General features: G+C 42.4%; 1 protein-coding gene across 1 annotated transcript in view; it reads right to left on the bottom strand.

Annotated features, from left to right (window-relative positions):
• MARCHF1 (membrane associated ring-CH-type finger 1) overlaps positions 1 to 12,502 on the bottom strand; it is a 222,686-nt gene extending 210,184 nt beyond the window's left edge. Inside the window, exon 1 of the mRNA XM_058023776.1 lies at positions 12,113 to 12,502. The gene's annotated coding sequence lies outside the window, so the exon portion shown is untranslated. The remainder of the gene's footprint in view (positions 1 to 12,112) is intronic.
• Between the last annotated feature and the right edge of the window lie 534 nt (positions 12,503 to 13,036).

The raw sequence follows: 13,036 nt of genomic DNA, 5'->3' as shown, positions 1-13,036 counted from the left end.
AACACTGAATGTTGCTAAACATAGACAGGACACCTGGCTCAGAAATATCTCCAGACACTAGTGGGTAGAGCTGGTACAGTCTCCACAGCAAGCAAGCACTAAAAGGCCTTTGGCTTCAGAAGCAATCATCCAATTCTTCTACAGATTAGCTCCTGATTTCCAGATTGGGCAGAAAAGGAGAGAATGACAGCACAAAAATATACATCTTCATATAAATAAATAAAATCTAGAAAAAAGAAAATATTAATAAAAAGAAATAAAATCTTATAAAAAACTAGCTCCAGCTTCAAACAGTTGTGGGTAAAGAAGCCATAAGCCATGTAAGCCACATCTCCAGGGTAACATTTAGCTGCCTAACTACAAAAAACACTTTCCCCCATTGTGCATTCAGCATGAAGGTTAGAGCTCTACAGATAAAAATGTCATACATCTCTGATTTATCCCCAGCACATCAGAATTCTGAGCAATGGTTCTACAGAAAGAGGACAGAAAAGTATGGGAAAAGGTGTTATACGCAGCTGTAATACATACATACACCAAAGAAACTGCAGAGTAAATGGGGTCTGCTGTAATAGCCAAAGTAGGGAACAGTGCAAAGGTGTTACTACCCCTGAAGAAGAACTGATCAAATGTGATCAAGAACTCAAATCAAATGGACATTTTGTCTGCACTGCTGTCACAATAGCACCTCAGCCTGGCTTCAGCTGGGCACACCTGCCTGTCTGCCTTCACATCTCAAATCACAGAGGCAGTGCTGCTCTTCTGAACTAGCTCCTTGTCATCCTCTCTCATTAGTATCATCTGACTCACATTCTACCAGATCATTTCTTATTTTATTTCTTAGCACATCACTTGTCTAGCCTAGACTCTGAATATCACCTCCTCATTGTACAACCTGACTTCTCAGGTTTCAAGCATTCATCTCTTTGGGTTTGTTCCCTTCCATATCATTTTCTCCTCCCTGTTTTGTTTCCTCAGGACTTTTACTTCCAAGCAGCTTTCTCTCCCAGAGCTCCTGGGCAGCAGGCAGTGTCAGTTTGGCTGCTCATACCCTCATCTCCCACAGCCTGAATGACTCACATTTGTGATTTCAGAGTAATCCTCTTTTGGTCCAGCCATTAAATGTTGCAGAAGCTTCAGCCAATAATGTCTAAGTCTTCCAAGCACAAGAACAGGTGTTTTTGAAGTCTACTATTTTCCACAAGCAAATAAATCTTCTGAGGAAGGGGAGAAAATAATTCCTTGGACAAGAATCAGTCTATTTTATTTCAAGGCCCCTATACTGAAGCATCAGAGTCTGTGAGTTTGCAAAAGCATTTGACAGTTATCTTCTGTCTGCCAGCTCAGCTCTCTAACCTTGCTGAAACCTTCAAAAATTTCTACTCCAAAGGCTGGCAGACATCACAGAGGGAGTTTAAAGCCCAGCAAAGGTGTAAGTAACAATGACCAATGTCTTATATCAAGAAGAGCTTCTTTAAAGAGATGATTAGAGTAAAAGAAGGGTATTCATAATTTATCACCCCACACTCTTCAACTATCATTTCAACTATCTATTTCAGAACTTTTACCCAAGAAAACTCCTTTCTAGATTTTTAGCAATTTAAAATTTCTACATGTTGAAATCACCTGCATAGGGAAAATGCCACTACGGCCAAATTGTTTTCAATTTGTTGTAACTGGTGTTGAAACTGGTTGCTTCTGTTTGAAAAACCTTTCTCCATACCACCATGGAGAGAGACACACACCTGCTGTTAAATATACTTTTATGATATTGGTGCGTTCACTTTTTTTGAATATTGTTTTAGGAAAACAACTACAGAAAGTAGTGCCCATGCTCCATGAATTTAGTTTCTTGCTCTGACAGGCATCTTATTATCTTTATGGAACCTTCTTCAGAAATCTCCTAGATGTTATTTTAATGCAGTAAGATATGGCTTGATACAAAATTTCTTCAATTGGGAGGTTGTTCTATTGATTAGAAACCCTACTCCAATTTCTAGAATTTATACACATGGTTATTTGCTCTCCTATCAGCATTATTATGCTGATAGGAGAGCAAATTCCAGGTAATACTTTCCTTGTGATTATCCCCACACATTTACAGAGTACTTACTCTATAAAATTCAACTTGCAAAAGAAGTCAAGCTTCAAAATAATGACATGATGCAAGTCAAAAAAGGTTGACAGTGTATTTTGTTTCTTAAAAACAAAATTTATCTTCTTTAGAGTTTAGTGATGAAAACAGCTATATAAGCACAGCTGAGGCAAAGGGGCCTTTGATCTGTCACATTTCCTTATAGTACCGCTCTCCTTGCTAAACTCCTAATGCCTTTTTCTAATATTCTTTTACCATTATGCACAGAAATATCCCTTCCTATAAAAGCAGTTTAAGAACTTGATTAACACTGACGTCAAAACCGTAATCCTGCAGTTCCTTGGATTAGTTTTTGCCCCTTTAAAGAAAAAAAGCACAATTCCCTGTTAATGCCTAATTAGTTAGACACCTCACTTCACAGCCAATCTGCATTCAAGCTCCATGTTAATTTCCATTTCCATGCTTCTATTCCTTTTCCTGTAGGCAACAGGAATCACTTGGTGCAAAACATGGCACTCAATTAAGGTTTTAGACAAACCTAGACTTGTACTGTTTCCCAATCCCACTCCTGGAAACACCTCTGATGAACTTTGTGCTCCTGTCCCCAGTATTCTTTGCAGGGTTCAATTCAGCTTGCCAGTTCCTCTGTGCAGAGGCCTGTCTTCAGTCCCAAGGCACTGAAAAATCCTGTTGCAATGAGGAACGCAATCATTCTTTCATGAACTCAAGTGTATCTTAATGGCAGCTTTTCAGAACACACATATGTTTAATTGTGGTTCAAAAAGAAGTAATTATAGTATAGACTTCAGAAGTCATCTAAGCTCCAAAAGGCATATACAGGAATGCTGGTGGCAATTCTGGGGAAAAAAATTAGTTCTATTCCATTAGGTACAACATCACCACAGGCAATCAAAAGCACTCCCTCAGATTTGTTTTGTAACAATTACCATTACCTGGATTCCTCACAGATGTTTAAGTAGTGTTGTAACCTGTGTTGTAGCTTATTGCTACTGACTAGCTCCTTAGCTGAACAATATACCCTTTCAAGTCATAAAACAAAAATTTAACTTGACTAGATTTCACAGGTCATACATTATATTTAGCATTCCACAGCCTAAAGCCAAACAAGGAGGAAAGAAGCATGTGCTTTATAACATGACATATTTTTCATTCCTATATGTTATTTAACAAAGAATTTTCATCCCAATTTTACTCTTTAAAATTTGCATAGCAAATGAAGATGGTTTTATATGGTTAAGACTATATGATGAAAGCTCATTTGCACCCAACAACAGAGCACAGAGAGACAGTGTCAAGTGAGGAAGCACAAATTATATTTTGCCCATCTTCTTCCAGGCCCACCACAAGAGCAATCAGCCCATCAAGGGGCTCTCTCAATGAGAGAGGACCACAGGGCTGCAGAATGGCACAAATTAGGGGACGAAAAGCATGGAAAAAGGCAGGGACACAAATTAAGGGACTTGAAGGAAGAGGGGGAGGCCCAATCCAGACTCTTCTCAGGGCAGTCCCAAGGAGGACCTCAGTCACACTGTTCAGTTTTGAAACCCATCACGAGTGCTCACAGATGTGGGACACACTATGGGACGTGAGGGAGGGGCATTTGGGGATTGCACAGGACTTGTTATGAGATGTTTACTGGGGAAACCAAAGGCAGGAATGGATTTCAAGGATTTGGGAAAGAGCAAGCATGAGGTAATCGAGGAGTAAGTAGATAAAAAGGGCCAGTTGCATGCAAATATTCTGGTTGCTGGTTCAACTGCCTGGTTATGTGCTGTCCTGACCAGCTTATTACAGTCTGTCCTGTATGCTTATTAAACCCTTTCCAGCTCTTTTCTGGGTGAGTGGCTCTGCTCATTCTGCATATGTGCACAGGGATGTGAGTGCAGCAACTCCTGCCTGCCAACCAGCAGAGAGACTGGGGTGAGTGGCTGAAGGTGCCAGGCTGAGCGGGGCCATGGGATCAGCTGTGTGCAGGGCAGCACGTGGAGCAGGCGTGGGAGCACATCCCCTGTGTCTGTGCACTGGCAGGGTGTGCTCTGCCGGGCTGCTGGGTGCAACTGGGGCATGAACCTGTGGCAGCCTCACCTCTCTCAGCCTGCAGAACCAGCCTGGCATTTTCCCTTAGCTAAAGGGGAAAAAAAGAGGTTTGAAAATTTCAACACAACATGTTTAAAACAAAATGTCCTGTTCCACACACAGTGATCATCATCCTTCATTCCATATCTTGATTCTACTTCTTATTCCACTCTGGTCATTTCATCTACTTATATCAATCTGCTCTTATCTAAAATATTTTCTCTCCTCCTTTTCACTTCTACCCCATACCATCACAGTTTTTAGCAGTTGGTTTTCCTTTAGCTTGCTTATATCTTTCTCCATTTCCAAAACCCTTACCTCTGTCTTCCCCTCCACATTTTTTTTTACCCTTCCTCTTTGAATTCCTCAACCACCCTCTCAGTAGGGATAAAATCTGCCCCTTTCACATTCTGTCACTTCTCTTCAGCATTCTTTCTGCTTGCCAAAACTCCTTCTGTGTAACACTGCCTTCCACTCTCTTTCAAAGCAAAACACATGCATTTGAAGTCCTCCTGTTCATAGTTAAATAAAACACAGCTATTTTCAAACACTTACAGACTGAACAGGGTTTGCATTAGGACTTTTTCACAGGAGGACACAATAGAATCAGCAGACTATTACTACGAATGCTGCTCAAAAGGAACAAAAAAAAAGGAAAAAAGTTATTCACAAAGTGCTGTTCATGTAACAAACTTACCAAGAAAACACTCAGTATATCTACAACCTGGTTTTCCTCCTCCCCTCTGTGAGGTTCCAGAAGGGCAGAAAATGACAGAACTTAATTTCTCAGGCTTCGCACTTCCTTAAGTTGTCCACCTTACCAACTTCAGCATATCCTTATAAAATTGCAGAGTTGAATTCAGTTCTTCACTCTAGCAGGACTTTATCAAAGAGCTTTGATCTTTTTGATGCATTTTGCCTCCAGTGGACAGTCAGTCCCTTCCTCCCAGCTCCACAGAATACTACATCCCACCAGCTGTGGAGACCAGCATTTGAGAAGCTTTTGGAGGTGGCATTAATTTCACCTTTTTGCAGGTATGTCACCTTCCAGCCAACACCTCATATCATCTTTTAGGACTTCCATTAACCTAAGGCACTGATGTTACTGTTTGATTTTTAAGGAGGTATTACACAAACAAGGAAATTTCACAGTAAACATTTTCAATCCTCTACAGTTATGTTTATCAACTTTATGGAAAAGCATCTGTCTCCACAAAAACCCATATCCACCAGCTGGCTCTTTAATGGCCATTTACCCACACAGAGAGCCAGCACAGGCAAGGACAATTTGATACAATCATCACATAAATAAATTTTCTACAAGACACTGAAATTATTAGTACTCACCAGAGGAACAACTTGGTAGCATCAGCTGACCTGTGCTTGGCAGACAGACCTTAAATAGGTCACACCACTGTGAGGAGATAGTGGACACCTTTTGAAGTCAGCTCTTAGAAGCTGTGCTTTAGGTTTCTCTCCAAAGAAGCAGCATAGACCCTCTGAGCCTAAAGCAGCAATGAGGTAAAGTAGCACATTTGTCACCAGAAGCCAGGAGAGCAATGTGCCTGCATTCATAGATTACATGGCAAGGATTGATACCAGTTTCACGTACTAGAAATGCTGAAGTACAAGGTCTTCCTTTGGGAAGCATAATCATCCCTTTCTGATGATGACCCAAGACCAGGGAAGCATGATTAGATTTCTTCAGCCTGCCTCTGAGCAAGGGTTTTTCCTCCTTTACTCCAGTCAATAGCTGCCTCTGTACTCAGCCAACCCCAAAAATCAGAGATCTGGAGCTCAGCCCATGTCCTCTTGTTACAGAAAAAAGGCACCAACTCACAGTTTCCAGCAATACACCAGGATTAAAACTGCTTTCCATGTTATTCTTCCAGTCTCCTTCCATCACACTTATTAAGTCCTACAATGTCTTACACCAAACTTTCACCACATAGAATATCCTCAGTTGGAAGGGACACATCAGGATGATCAAGTCCAACTTCTGTTTCTGCAGAGGACACCCCAAGAGTCACACCGTGTGCCTAAGAGCCCTGGGAGGCTTGGGGCTGTGACTGCTTTCCTGGGAAGCCTATTCCAGTGTCCAACCATCATCTGGGTGAAAACACCTTCTCCTAATACGTTGTCATCTTATCGCAGGGGTTCCACACTGTTGTCTCCTATCGCAAAAGTTTCATACCTTCTTGATGTTTCCTTGTGGGCAGCTCCTCCAAGCACTGACTCTTTCCTCTTCACAAAGCAGCCAACTGACTCCAGCTCCCTTCTCAACCAGCCACCCCACTCTTTTATAGCACTCTTCTTCTCACTGGTTACAGCTGTGGCCTGTTAAAGGCAAGCCTGTTCCTAATTTTTGATAATTGGCCCAGCTGCAACTCCTTAGGGGTGAGATTACTTTCCACAGTATCTTCTTATATTCTATCCCCCTACACTAATATGTAACCTAAACCTCCTCTGACATAGCTGTAAGCCATTCATCCAGGTCTCTGTCACCAAAGAGAAGAGACCAATGCCTGACCCTCACTCTGCTTCCTATAATGAGGAAGTTTTAGAAAGCATGTAACACATGCACACCCTGTCCTGGCAGAAGATAGCTCCAAAAGTTCATTTCCACACTGGCAAGAAATCTTATGACAGTCCCTATTTTATTGCTACCTTATCTCATGCCAAAATTTTGTCCCTTAGGTTAGGTATGTGTTTAACTTGGTTCATGTTAGATCAGTTTAACTTCTGAAGCAAGTTATTAGTAATTGGCTTCTGCTTTGCACTTTTCCTCCATGCTAAACAAGTCCCTTGGTCCTTAACATCGCTGGTACTTTTTTTTTTTTTTTCTCCATCTGGAAAAGACCTCAGAGAAGACAACCTTGGGGAAGGGAGAGAGAAACTTATCTTCTATGAGAAGTCATCAAGCCATCACAGCATCAACTCCACTCCATGGAGGCCAAGGAAGCTGCTCCCATGACAGCAAAGATGGCCTGGCCTTCCTTCACTGTGCTTTTGTTTGCAATGTCTTCTCTGCTTTAGAGAGCCAACAGGCACAATCTGGAAAACTGGGATTAGTGAGCTACTGACGTCAAAAACATTTTCACTCAATGACCCAGAACAACCAAAAGAACTCTGTCCGGCACAGAAGCTGCCTCCTGCATTTCCTCAGCGGCAGACCTAACCACAGAATGCCACAAGGATTACATTTCTACAAGGTCCTGCAGAACTTGGTGCCATTTCCCTTCTGCAGTGCATCCCCCCAAGAGCTGTGTAACACAGCATGAAGTAAAAAACAAAATAATGTAATACAAGGGAGTAGTTAATTGTAATACTTCTAAAGATGTGGGGAAAAAAAAAAAAAAAAAGAGAAACTGTTCCTATAAGAAAAACAGAAAGCCTTAGAGGAAATCAGCCAGTGACCACTACCTTGTTTAAAGAACTTCATTTAGCAATGAAGGCAAATAGGCAAGGACAAATGTTGTTTCAAATCACAAATGAAACAAGCCTCTGGTTTTCAGAGTGGGAAAGTCTCCTGCTGAATAGCTTAGAAGTAATTAAACTTCTCACTGTTCTAAAGTAGTTTTTGAAGTACACTGCCCACTATTTTGATACAATCAAATTGAATGTAACATTTTTGCAGAAACCACATTTGACATTTAATTTTGTCTACTTGAAAGTCAACTTGGAAGTACAAATGGACCAAACTTGGATTTCAGTTGCTGGTGGGCAACTGGAGAAACGTTCCCAGCACATCAAACCCTTCCTGACCTTTCCAGACTTAAGTTATGTATTTTATTCTACTGAAATCTGAGGGTTTGGACTACCATTCTTCTTCAACAAAGCACAACCATGCTGCTCCCAATGAAACAAAGTCAACTTGATATCATGCAGTTTGCCTTTGCAAAAATGCACTCAGTTGTGACTAAGATGGAAGTTCTACCTCACCCCAAAGCATAAAGGGGGTTCAGCCAAGCCCGTACAGGGCAGCAGCTAACAAGCTGAGGTTTCCCACTGTGCTGTACCTTCTACCACTGCCCCAAAGCAAGCAGGCTCACATGCCAGAGGCACAGGTATAGATGGGTCAGTTCTGGAAGTCATTCTTGTGAAGAAATTTGGCAATGGACAAGCAAACTTAACGGGACAAAATCCAGGCAGGAACATTAGAATTCTTCCTAAAAATGAGGACACGAGGTACTAGAAAGCTTTCAATGCCTTGAAAACCACACTCCCCCTGAAAAAACATTTGTTTTATAAGATTATAAAACAGCCATAAATATATTATCTTCACTGCAAAATTAGAAACTTTGTTTTTCAATAGTCACCCACTCTGAAATCAACTTTACAGCCATCCACAGCTCAGCACTATGAAAGTCTCTCACAGTACAGAACAAGACTTACCTTGTACACCAGTCTAAAACCAACAGGACAGCACTGTGGCAGTACAATTACCAAAAGCACCTTTAGTGCCTCTGCATCCCAAAAATCATTCCATAGAAGAAAAGTTATAAGCTGTATGGAAATACCCAAAGGAGCAGTGAAATTTCACTGAATAATGCAATATTATCAAACTCCCCACTATTTCTAAATTATGAAACTGTAATCTAACTAATGAGATTTAAGTTTCAGCGTATGCCTGGTTGCCAATGAATTTGGGGGGGGGGGGGTAGGAAAGGCATTGAACCATCAAAATGGCACAGAAAATAACCTAAAGTTAGCCTACTACTCATTATTGCTTTAACTGTATCATTAAGTCTACTTTTTAAATAGGTGTTTATCCCTCTTTCCTGAAGAATCTGATATAAATTGCTGTAATATCACACACTTGCCTGGAACAAAATCTCCTTTTCAATTACCAATGAATTGGAAAAATACTACCCAGCAGAAGAGAGATCTTTTTTTCTGGCCTGTGATCACTCTGTTCACTTCAAAGAAATGCACCTCATTAACCCTGATAATTAACAAGGTTATTCTCATCACATTAAAGGTTTAAGTTCCTCTATTAAGTCATTATTTGAATTTGCACTGCTATTAAGATGATGAGACTGTTCTGGATTTAATTTCATATAACAAGATGTTTCTCTTTACAGATCCTAACTTTTTTTTCAAGTCAAAGCATATAATTTCATTGTCTTGTATGCTACACTGAATCACAGAATGAGTTAGGTTGGAAGGAACATGGATCCTCTAGTTCCAACCCCATGCCACAGGCAGGGACACAACCAGCACATCTACTGGACTAAGAAATGTATTACATACACACAAAAAAACTCCAAACAAAATCAAAACTGAAAAACTAGAAGGGGAAAGGCAGCAATGCAAACAAGCAGCAAAAACACCAAACAGGCATCTGGCAGCAGCATGGCTGTGGCAGCAGAAACCAGGGAGAACTGAAAAGGGAGAAGAGGACCAAAATTACAAGGAGATGCATATGGCCTGGGAAAAGGCTACCAGCAGATTAATCTACTCCTAGCTGGACCATTCCAGTAGAAACTCTTTAGTCCACAGACTAAAGAGACACTTGCAATTCCCATGATGTCCCTCACCATGGCAGAGGGTTTTAAACTCGATGATCCATAAGATCCTTTACAACCCAAATCCCTCCATGATTCCATACTTCCATGTAACAACACATGTTTGGGGCATTTTGCTCTTAGGCTGTATGGACAGCAGTCTAGCCAGTAAAGTCTTCTAAATACCTATTAAATGCTTTAATTTTTGCACATAGGTATTCCTAGTATGGAAACCTGTCTGACCCACAAGAGAAAAGCCAATTGTCTAAGTCAGACAGTTATTCTGAGAATATTAAAAATTGCAGCAGCCACTATCAACATCCCACATCAAATTTAAAAAACACAGATGATGGTTCACCTCATTATCCATGCTGGCATCATATTAGTTCATGTGCTCTGTCATTAACAGATATATGGAAAATCATAACATGAAAAATTTGATCACAATTACTTAGAGATTTGACTACATAGGTTCCAATGGCAGCATACCTGACACCAGGGCACTCAAGCACCTTGAATGCAAATATCTAGTGGTGGCCAATTAACATCAAAGGTTTTGCACACAATTTTTTTTTTTTGCACAGAATTCAGTCCCTATGGAGTAATAACAACAGCAATATCCTTTAAATGTCAGAAGAGACAAGAAAACTTTCTGCCATAACATGACTATTATCACAGTGCTGACTTGGCCAAATACTGAAAACAAACAAGTTCATAGAGTCAAGGTCAGCTGTCAGTCTACAGGAGAGTTCTGAGCACGGCAAGTTTGCCCCATCCATGCACCTTAAACGGGTGTCACTCATTTAGCTTTGCATTTTCCAGAACTTCATTTTTTGTACTTTAAAGCACCCATTACTAAATCTTTTCACAAGTGCTTAGCGGTGTACAACAAATAACAAACTCTTCCCTTAAAGAGTGTCAAGAGTGCTGTGAAATATTCAGAATACAGACACTGTAAGTCTTATCAGCACAACAACTCCCTCTGGAATTACTAATTTGCAAATTTCTCAAACCCCTAACAGGGTTTTAAAATGCTGCCTAAAATACAGCAGGGTACACATGTATGAGCCATAGACTGATCCTTTTTTTTAAGTCAAAGGCTAGTAACTGTTCTTCAGCTGAATGAAATCTGAAGTATACACATGAGATTAATAGAGGACATAATGGAGGATGATATTTAACCACCATGACAGCTTCATGTAAGTTTGGATGAGACTTTTGGTCAATAATATTCGACAGCAGCAGAGCTGTCACCATTACAGGAATCACCAAAAAGAGCCCTGTACATGGTTGGAGCACTGAGAAATCCACCCGAGTGCTCACAGGTTATCCACATCTTTGTTAGTCAACACTTCGAGTTTTCCTTCTCAAATTGTGATTTTCCCATTGAAACCAACGACCCTTGAACAACAAACATGTGAGTTTCATTGTCATTAGTTAGTTTATTTCCTCACTCTAATATAAGATAAACATAATCATCTCATCCCCCACACCCTACAGAATCAGGAACAGAACCCCAAACAGAAGTGTTTGTTTTTCAACATGAATTACAAAGAGCTTAAAATTTTCCCCTTTTTTTTAAACAAACACTGAAAATAACCAGAATGGTTTTGGCATTGCTTTAATCACTTTAAACTTAAAGACAGGAACTCTAATTAAAATCGGGAACTCTAGCTGTAAGAAACAGCTAATTAGCTCCCAACTTTTTAATGAAGTGCTGTGGCAGAGTACATATTACCTGATCAGTATTAAAAAGGAAATGCTTTGCAAGATAAGCTCGTTCTCTCAGGTAGTACATCACTTTGTCTACTTACTTCAGTCCATGCACAGTCAGAGGGATTTAAGAAAACACACAACAATAACTATCAGATTTACACATCTCCATACACTCTCAATAAATGAACTTTGCAGGATTTAGAACTGAGAAAGAGAAACACGAGGCAGTCCACTACCGTTCTGCTAGGCAATGAAGACAATTTAAATTGCATTAAAGCACAAGATTGGGTTTCCTTCCTCTTAATTGCTCCTGGCCACAAGTTGCAAATACAAGAAAGAATAAGACAGGGAAGAAGTGAGAGAAGGCATTTGATGCTTGTGTGCTCAAGAAGTCTGGACAAAATACATGGGGGAGAGGAAAAGTGAGAACTGCCAGATGAGGAGGAACCTTGTCCAGATTGTCTCAGCAAGATATGCCGACAGCGGCGGGAACCTGAACAACTCCGTACACATTTCCACAGCTTTCACTGTCTCGCTTTGCAAGGACTGGTACTTTATCCACCTTCCCACACACAGAGCATCACCTAAACAAGAAATTACTTAAAATACGAGTACAAACAAAGACCAAGTTCGCCTGCGCTCCCACGCCAGGGTTTTCTAACCTGGGTTCCCTCTTGTCGCGACATGCCACACTTACTCGGAAATCCCTGATCGTTAGAGCGGCATTTAGGGTGGTGCCAAGTGAAGGAGGGTGTGAAACCGCCCCCGAGAGCCCGGGCTGGCCGGGGCCGCCGCTGTCCAAGCGCCAGCCCCACGGAGCTGCCGGGAACCTTCCCCGCTGCCCGCAGCCGGCACCGGCCGAGGGGACGGCGGCAGCAGCGCCGTCTCCCGCGATGCGCTTCTCCCGCGAAAAGCCCCGAAACAACAAGAACAACACAAAAAAAAAAAAATCAACCAACCAACCAAACGAACAACCAAACCAAATCCACCGAAAAAAAAAAAAAAAAAGAAATTATTTTCAAAAAATAAAATTAAAAAAAAAAGGCAGCGCCCGTCCCCGCCGGGACCCCGCAGGTGCGGAGCCGCCCCCGCTCTCACCGGTGCCGGGCCGAGCCCGGGTGCCGCAGGGAGCCCGCCCAGCCGGCTGCCGGCCCGCCGGGTCCGGCCGCGCCCCCCGCCCCATCCCGCGCCCGCCCGGCGCGGCACCGCCGCCGCGACACGCCCCCGCCACGCCCCATGACGTCACCCCCGAGGCCACGCCCCCCGTGCGGACAGCGGCGATGCCGCACCCCCGGTACCGCTCCGGACCCGGTCCCGGTCCCGGTCCCGCCCCGGCCCCGGCGGAACCGCAGGGAAGCCGCAGCGTGCCATGCCGGAGCATCCGCCCCCTCCCCTCCGCTCCTCTCCCCCGCTTTCTGCTTTTCCTTAAAAACCAGTTTGTTCCGAGTATGGAAACGGTGCCTCCCCTCGCCCGGTGGAATCCCGGGCGAGGGGAGGCAAGGGGCTTATTTGCGTGTTTATTTCTCTCCGCATTAAAAAGCAGAGTGGTCTCCCCTTCCCCTGGGAGAGCTGTGCAGAAATGGCATCTGTCAGCCTTTGGTTCAGCACGGAGAATGGGGCG

Source organism: Melospiza georgiana, chromosome 5, assembly GCF_028018845.1.
Source record: "Melospiza georgiana isolate bMelGeo1 chromosome 5, bMelGeo1.pri, whole genome shotgun sequence".
NCBI classification, from domain to species: Eukaryota; Metazoa; Chordata; class Aves; order Passeriformes; family Passerellidae; genus Melospiza; species Melospiza georgiana.
The sequence above is the reverse complement of the archived record's forward strand: the minus strand, read 5'-3'. Positions and strand labels throughout refer to the sequence as shown.